Raw genomic sequence first — 5629 nt, forward strand, 5'->3', positions numbered from 1 at the left:
GATATTCCTGGCAGTCGTCTACTGCCCTGGCATCGAGGGCTGGCTGGCTGGCTGGCTGGCTGTCATCCAAAGTGGAGGCTCTCGTGAAAGGGACGGAACCGAGTCCCGAGGAGATGCCTCCTTCACTGACTTTCATGCAAACACAGTGGACCACAGCCTCCGGAAAGAGGGTGGGTGGCACACGTGGCCCCAGTCTGTTCTGTCCATTCGGCAAATGGCCTGGGTTAGGGGAAACCCAGCATGGCGACCATCCGACAGGCCGACCCACCGACCCACGGACGTGCTCGGTTTCTCCCAGCTCCCTGGATGACCTCCCCCACCCACCCCCACCCCACCCGCATTCCTTCACCCACCGTGGTGTCTGGTGTCAGGGCACTTGGAAGATGACTCCCATTGTTCAATAGACAGGGGCAGGAAGATTCCTATAGGACCGCAAAAACAGTCAACTGGCCATACATACATACATACATACGTACAAACTTTTTGTCCCCAGAGGCCTCAGACCTCCTCTCTCTGGACCCGCTGAACCCCAGTAACTGGCCCCCATTCAACTGCCACATAGTAGGGGTCATCCAGACGTTCTTGGGATGGTAGGTATGACTTCCAAAGGGGTTGAAGCCTTCCTTCCCCCGCTGCAAGCCTGATGCCCTCAGCATGGCCAGGACACTGCTACAAACAAACAAACAAACAAACAAATAAACAAACAAACAAACACACACACACCACCACCACCACCACCACCACCACCACCAACAACAACAACGACAACAAAAGACAAACACATGCGTATGTGACTTGGGGACATACTTTCCGCAGCCTCCAGGGACGAAGGCACTCGCTTCACTGGGTAAATCCTACGAGGCTTCACTAAAGCGCTTGCCAACTTACTTCTCAGAAGGATCGATCTCTGCCCCCATCACCCGCCATCATCAGGCAAGGTCGTCAGAATCCATGGGAGGTATAGACTAGAAGAAGAAGTAGAGGAAGGAGGAGGAGGAGGTGGAGGAGGAGAATCAGTGACATGAGGTGTGTACGACTTCTTGTCTCCAAGAGGATTGAGTTTTAAATTTTTTCTTTTCAGATACAAGGGAAAATAAACTTTTGTTTTTTCCCCTTCCTTTCCTTTTAGAGGCGGACACCCACATGGTAACTATCATACCTCTGTCAGCAGAATGGAACCCTTTCTCTTTTTCTCCCTCCCTGACCCTTCTGGGATTCAGAAATCCTCCGTGAGGATTTTTCTATTCTTGGCAGCAGAGTTATTAGCATCATTGACTTGGAGGCAAAACTTAGGTTTCCATTAAACTGGGATAGACATGCATGGATAAGAGATACTAGTGCTACTCGTTTTCCTTAGGGTTCCCCTGTGTCTGTGGGGCGTGTGTGTGTGTGTGTGTGTGTGTGTGTGTGTGTGTGTGTGTGTGTGTGTGTGTGTGTGTGTGTGTCTGTGTCTGTGTCTGTGTCTGTGTCTGTCTGCCTGCCTGCCTGCCTGCCTGCCTGCCTGCCTGCCTGCCTGCCTGTTTATTGTAGGAACTCTCTGTCAATGGAAGTATAGTTGACTTACAATGTTGTGTTCATTTATGACGTACGGCATAGTGATTCACTTATTCACACACACACACACACACACACACACACACACACACGTATACTTTTTCAGGATAGGTTATTACAAGCTATTGAACATAGTTCCCTGTGCTAGACAGTAGGACCTACTTGTGTACCTAGTTTGTATAGGGTGGTTTATATCTGCTAATCCCAAACTCCTGATTTATCCCTCTGCCCTCCCCCGTTCCTCCACCCTACCCTGTCCCCTGTGTTAACCATCGGTTTCTTTTCCATGTCTGCGAGTCCAGTCTGTTTCTGGTTTGTAAATAGGTTCCTTGGAGTCTTTTTAAAATGGAGTTATTTATGTATGGATGGGTGTCTTGACTTACTTTCAGATCCCATCTAGAAGTGATGGCATAGGATATCTGTCTTTCTCTGGGTGACTGACATCACTAAAGCTACGGAACGCTTCACGTATGTGTGTGTGTCGTCCACGTTCAGGGGCCGTGCTGATCTTCTCTGGATGGTTCCCGTGTTAGTCGATGTGCTGTGGCAGCAAGCGCTTGCCTTAGGGTTTTTGTCTCAACCTGAAAGCCGGCCCGGAGACTGAAAGTCTTCTAGTTGCCTCCACTATCTGCCTAGGACCATCTCCACGAACGTTTCCCATTTTCTCTCACCCTTTTGTCTTGGCATCATTGAGTACTAAAATGCTCCGTCTCCTGAAGCCCTGCAGACTGAAGCTGGGCAACGGGAGGTAAACGTCAGAGAAATGGCCACAACAGCTCCTGTGGAAACCATCCTAGGGCCTGTTTTTGGAGGAGCCGCTCAGAGAGTTGAGCCGAACACCCCAGGACATCATCAGAGGCATTTCATACTGCTCGAGCCGTTTCGATGACCCCGATGTGTGGAAATCTCCTACCAGACTGACCCCCTACTCCCGGCCCTGAATCTGGTTTCTCATCTGCTCCAATGATTAACCTTTGTGCTGTACTTTGGTTTTCCACACAAGTGCCTCTTAGGCGATACCTGACTGCTTGCTCCCTAGGCCTAGCTTCAGAAGCCCATCGACACCACCGCCTCCTGAGACGAGATACTACAACTGTTTCCTTGAACAGACCTGTTCTCAGAACTAAGAAACTGGGTCCATGAAACGCAGGCCCTCTAGGAAACTATTCCCTCCCTCCTGCCCCCACACCACACGCACGCATGCACGCTCAGACGCACGCACGCACCCACGCACGCATGGACGCACACGCACAGTCAACAGCCCAGCTTTTAATGTGTAAAACTTCCAGGGAAGTTACAGAATAGGGAAATGTTGGGGTCCAGAGTAGGCTGCCCCAAAATGTGCCCGATGGACTATGCTGAATGAAAGGGACTTCACAACTGGCCAAGGGGGAGGGTATAGGTCAGTGGTAGAGTGTGTGCTTAGCAAGCAAGCACAAGGTCCTGGGTTTAATCCCCAGTACCTCCGGTCAAAAATAAATACATAAAATCGAATTCCTCTCCCCGCCCCCCCCCCAAAAGTATACACTGCTGTATGTCAACTCTGTCTCAATAAAACTGGAAGAAAAAAAGGAAAAAAAAAATGATTTAACAAAAGAAAGAAACAAACAAACAAAGAACTGCCCGAGGCAAGAGGAACACTCTGGCCCTCCTTTCTGCCTCCCTGGAAGCAGGGGAAAAAGAATTTTGTTTTTTTAAAGTCTCCCATCCCAGAGGAATCTATCAAGTCAGAGGTCTGCTTCCATGCCCTTCCATGATTCTCAAACGGTGTAGTGGGGTTTACCCAGATTAGGAAAAGGAGGGGACTCCTTTGGCCTGAGACCAGGCGAGATTCTCCCCCTCCCTCCCGCCTCCCTCCGTGCAGTTGGGACGGGGTGGCCTAAGGGTGGGGAAATTGAAACCAAAGAACAAAAGCCGTTCAACAGAGAGGAGCCGGAGGCCAAGTCAAAGGCTCTGACCTGAGCACAGAGCTTTCTGCATTTGAATGAAGCGATTGAACGAGGCCCTGCCGAATGGATCCTCCTGACGTCCCCGCCCCCGCTTCCAGGAGACAGTCAGTCGATTTGGGACCGATCGGTGGAGAAGGCCTGGGAGGCGGCGGCGGCGGCGGCGGCGGCGGCGGCGGCGGCGGCGGCAGAAGCGGCGGCGGGGGCGGCGGCGGAAGCAGCGGCGGGGGCGGGGGGTGGTGGTGCGCGGGCGGGGGCGGGACCAACGGTCGCTCCAACTCTGCCTGCCTGCCTGCCTGCGGGGCTGAGGCCTGAGGGCCACGCTGGTTCCTGCCACTCAGGGAAACTTCTGCGGGTGTTGCCGAAAGATCGCCCTCCCCCACCCCGTCCCTGACGAGCCAAATAACCCAGAGACAGGGTCTTAGAGTTTAGAAGAAAAGAGGCAGCTTGATTGCTTTGCTGGGCAAAGGGGACTCACAGCAGGCTAGTGCCCTCCAAACTGTGAACCCGTCTTGGGGTTGGGGTTTCATGCTTCTGTGGACGAACAGGTTGGAGCATGAAAGGGAATCACAACAGGCGGGAGCACAAAAGGTGCTCATGATCAACAAGGGTCTCTGATGAAACTTCCTCCTAAATCTGGATGAGTGTCTGGTAACATGGGACCTCCTGGTGGTCTAGTAGGTCATCAGCCCGTGACCTTCTTTATCTGGTCAGACTCACCTGGTGGCACCAGCGCCACGGAGGAACTCGGGGTGGGGGGTGGGGGGTGGGAGGGGGCTGGTCGTTCTCCTGAGCTTATCCTCCCGTGACTCCCTTCCTGGGGAAAGACTCAGACGCCAAACATGATTGTCAAGTTGAACGATCAGAGGAAGGTCAAATCAAACAGTTAGAATCGACAACTTTAGCTGTTTTTAACAGTGGGCCTGGAGCTGGGAGCGGTGTCTGGTCAGTCGAGTTTGCTGATCGTTCTAAAAGCAAGCAGTAAGCATAAAGCCAAAAATTGGCTTAGCCTAAGTGCGGCCACTTCATGATTCCTCCTTCACTGGGGGCTGAGGCGTGGGGGAGGGCGGGGGTGGGGGACAGGACTGAGGTGGCGGCGAACTTCTCCGTGAATGCTCGGAGCCGAACTGCTCTCTGGGCCGAGGTCTGAAAAAGGCCTGAGTCTCAGCTATGACAGATTCTCTCTCTTTCTGGGCACATGGACTGACTCGCCCCGCATCCTCCCATCCTGTCAGACCCTTTGGACACACACCTCCACCTGAAGAGTTCTTTGGCCTCGTCCAGAAAAAACAAACACACGCACGAACAAAACCAAACGAGCACACAGAAACCCTGCTGATCTCCTTGGACCCCATTCACTTCGGAGAGTCCCTCTCGTAGAAATCCCCTCTGCTCGATGATTTCACCACAGCCGCCTCCCTTTCTCCGGCACAGTGACCCCCCCACCCCCACCCCTGCGTGGGCCCTGTCCCTCTACCTATCAAAAACCAAACCCCAGGAGAAAAGAAAATCAGAATGCTGTTTTGAGCCACTGGATCTGTGAAAGGAACCAAACAGAAAGCTGAAATAACCAAACCAGCAGAACACCAAAAGCGAACAGACAGATACCCCAGAAAGAAGGGCACGCCGACTCTTGCCCCTTTCCTTCCTGGAATCAGGACATAACATAGATCTACACCCCACCCCCCCACCCCACCCTCCCCAGATGTCTTCTTTATGCCGGAACGAGAGTGACGTTCTTATTGTCAACGGTGCTGTTATGGAAATGACAGGCCAGCCAAGAAACAAGCACCACTCGGAGGGTTGGAGTACTCAGATTTATTACGCCGGCGGGCTCAGAGGGGCTTCTGCTCCTAAGCCTTGAGCACCTCCAAGACGTGCACATGAGGTTTATAGGGTTAAGTACCAGCTTGGGGTATTCGGCCAATAGGCACGCAATAGCTTTAGCAACATCATTATCACGAAAGTAGAGGCAGTGAGGCAGCAAACCAACATTTCAAGGCCAGATATGTCTCTTTGAAAATCCAGCTGGCTAGCAAAATATGAACAGGGAATCAGCAAACCGGCACTTATTAATTTAGATTTACGAGTTAGCCCAGCAGAACTCAGATCAGTAATCCGACACTTGT

General features: G+C 52.3%; 1 long non-coding RNA gene and 1 other non-coding gene across 2 annotated transcripts; both read right to left on the minus strand.

The window, feature by feature from the left end:
- Positions 1–461: 461 nt before the first annotated feature.
- On the minus strand, positions 462–3706 carry LOC141576629 (uncharacterized). The gene is made up of 3 exons (XR_012505045.1): positions 3513–3706; positions 808–965; positions 462–669 (listed from the first exon to the last, which is right to left on the minus strand). It is a non-coding gene; the product is annotated as an uncharacterized LOC141576629 (long non-coding RNA).
- Positions 2003–2111, minus strand: LOC141576631 (U6 spliceosomal RNA). The gene has a single exon (XR_012505047.1). It is a non-coding gene; the product is annotated as a U6 spliceosomal RNA (small nuclear RNA).
- Positions 3707–5629: the final 1923 nt, after the last annotated feature.

The sequence above is a fragment of the Camelus bactrianus genome, unplaced genomic scaffold, assembly GCF_048773025.1.
Source record: "Camelus bactrianus isolate YW-2024 breed Bactrian camel unplaced genomic scaffold, ASM4877302v1 HiC_scaffold_152, whole genome shotgun sequence".
Lineage (NCBI taxonomy): Eukaryota > Metazoa > Chordata > Mammalia > Artiodactyla > Camelidae > Camelus > Camelus bactrianus.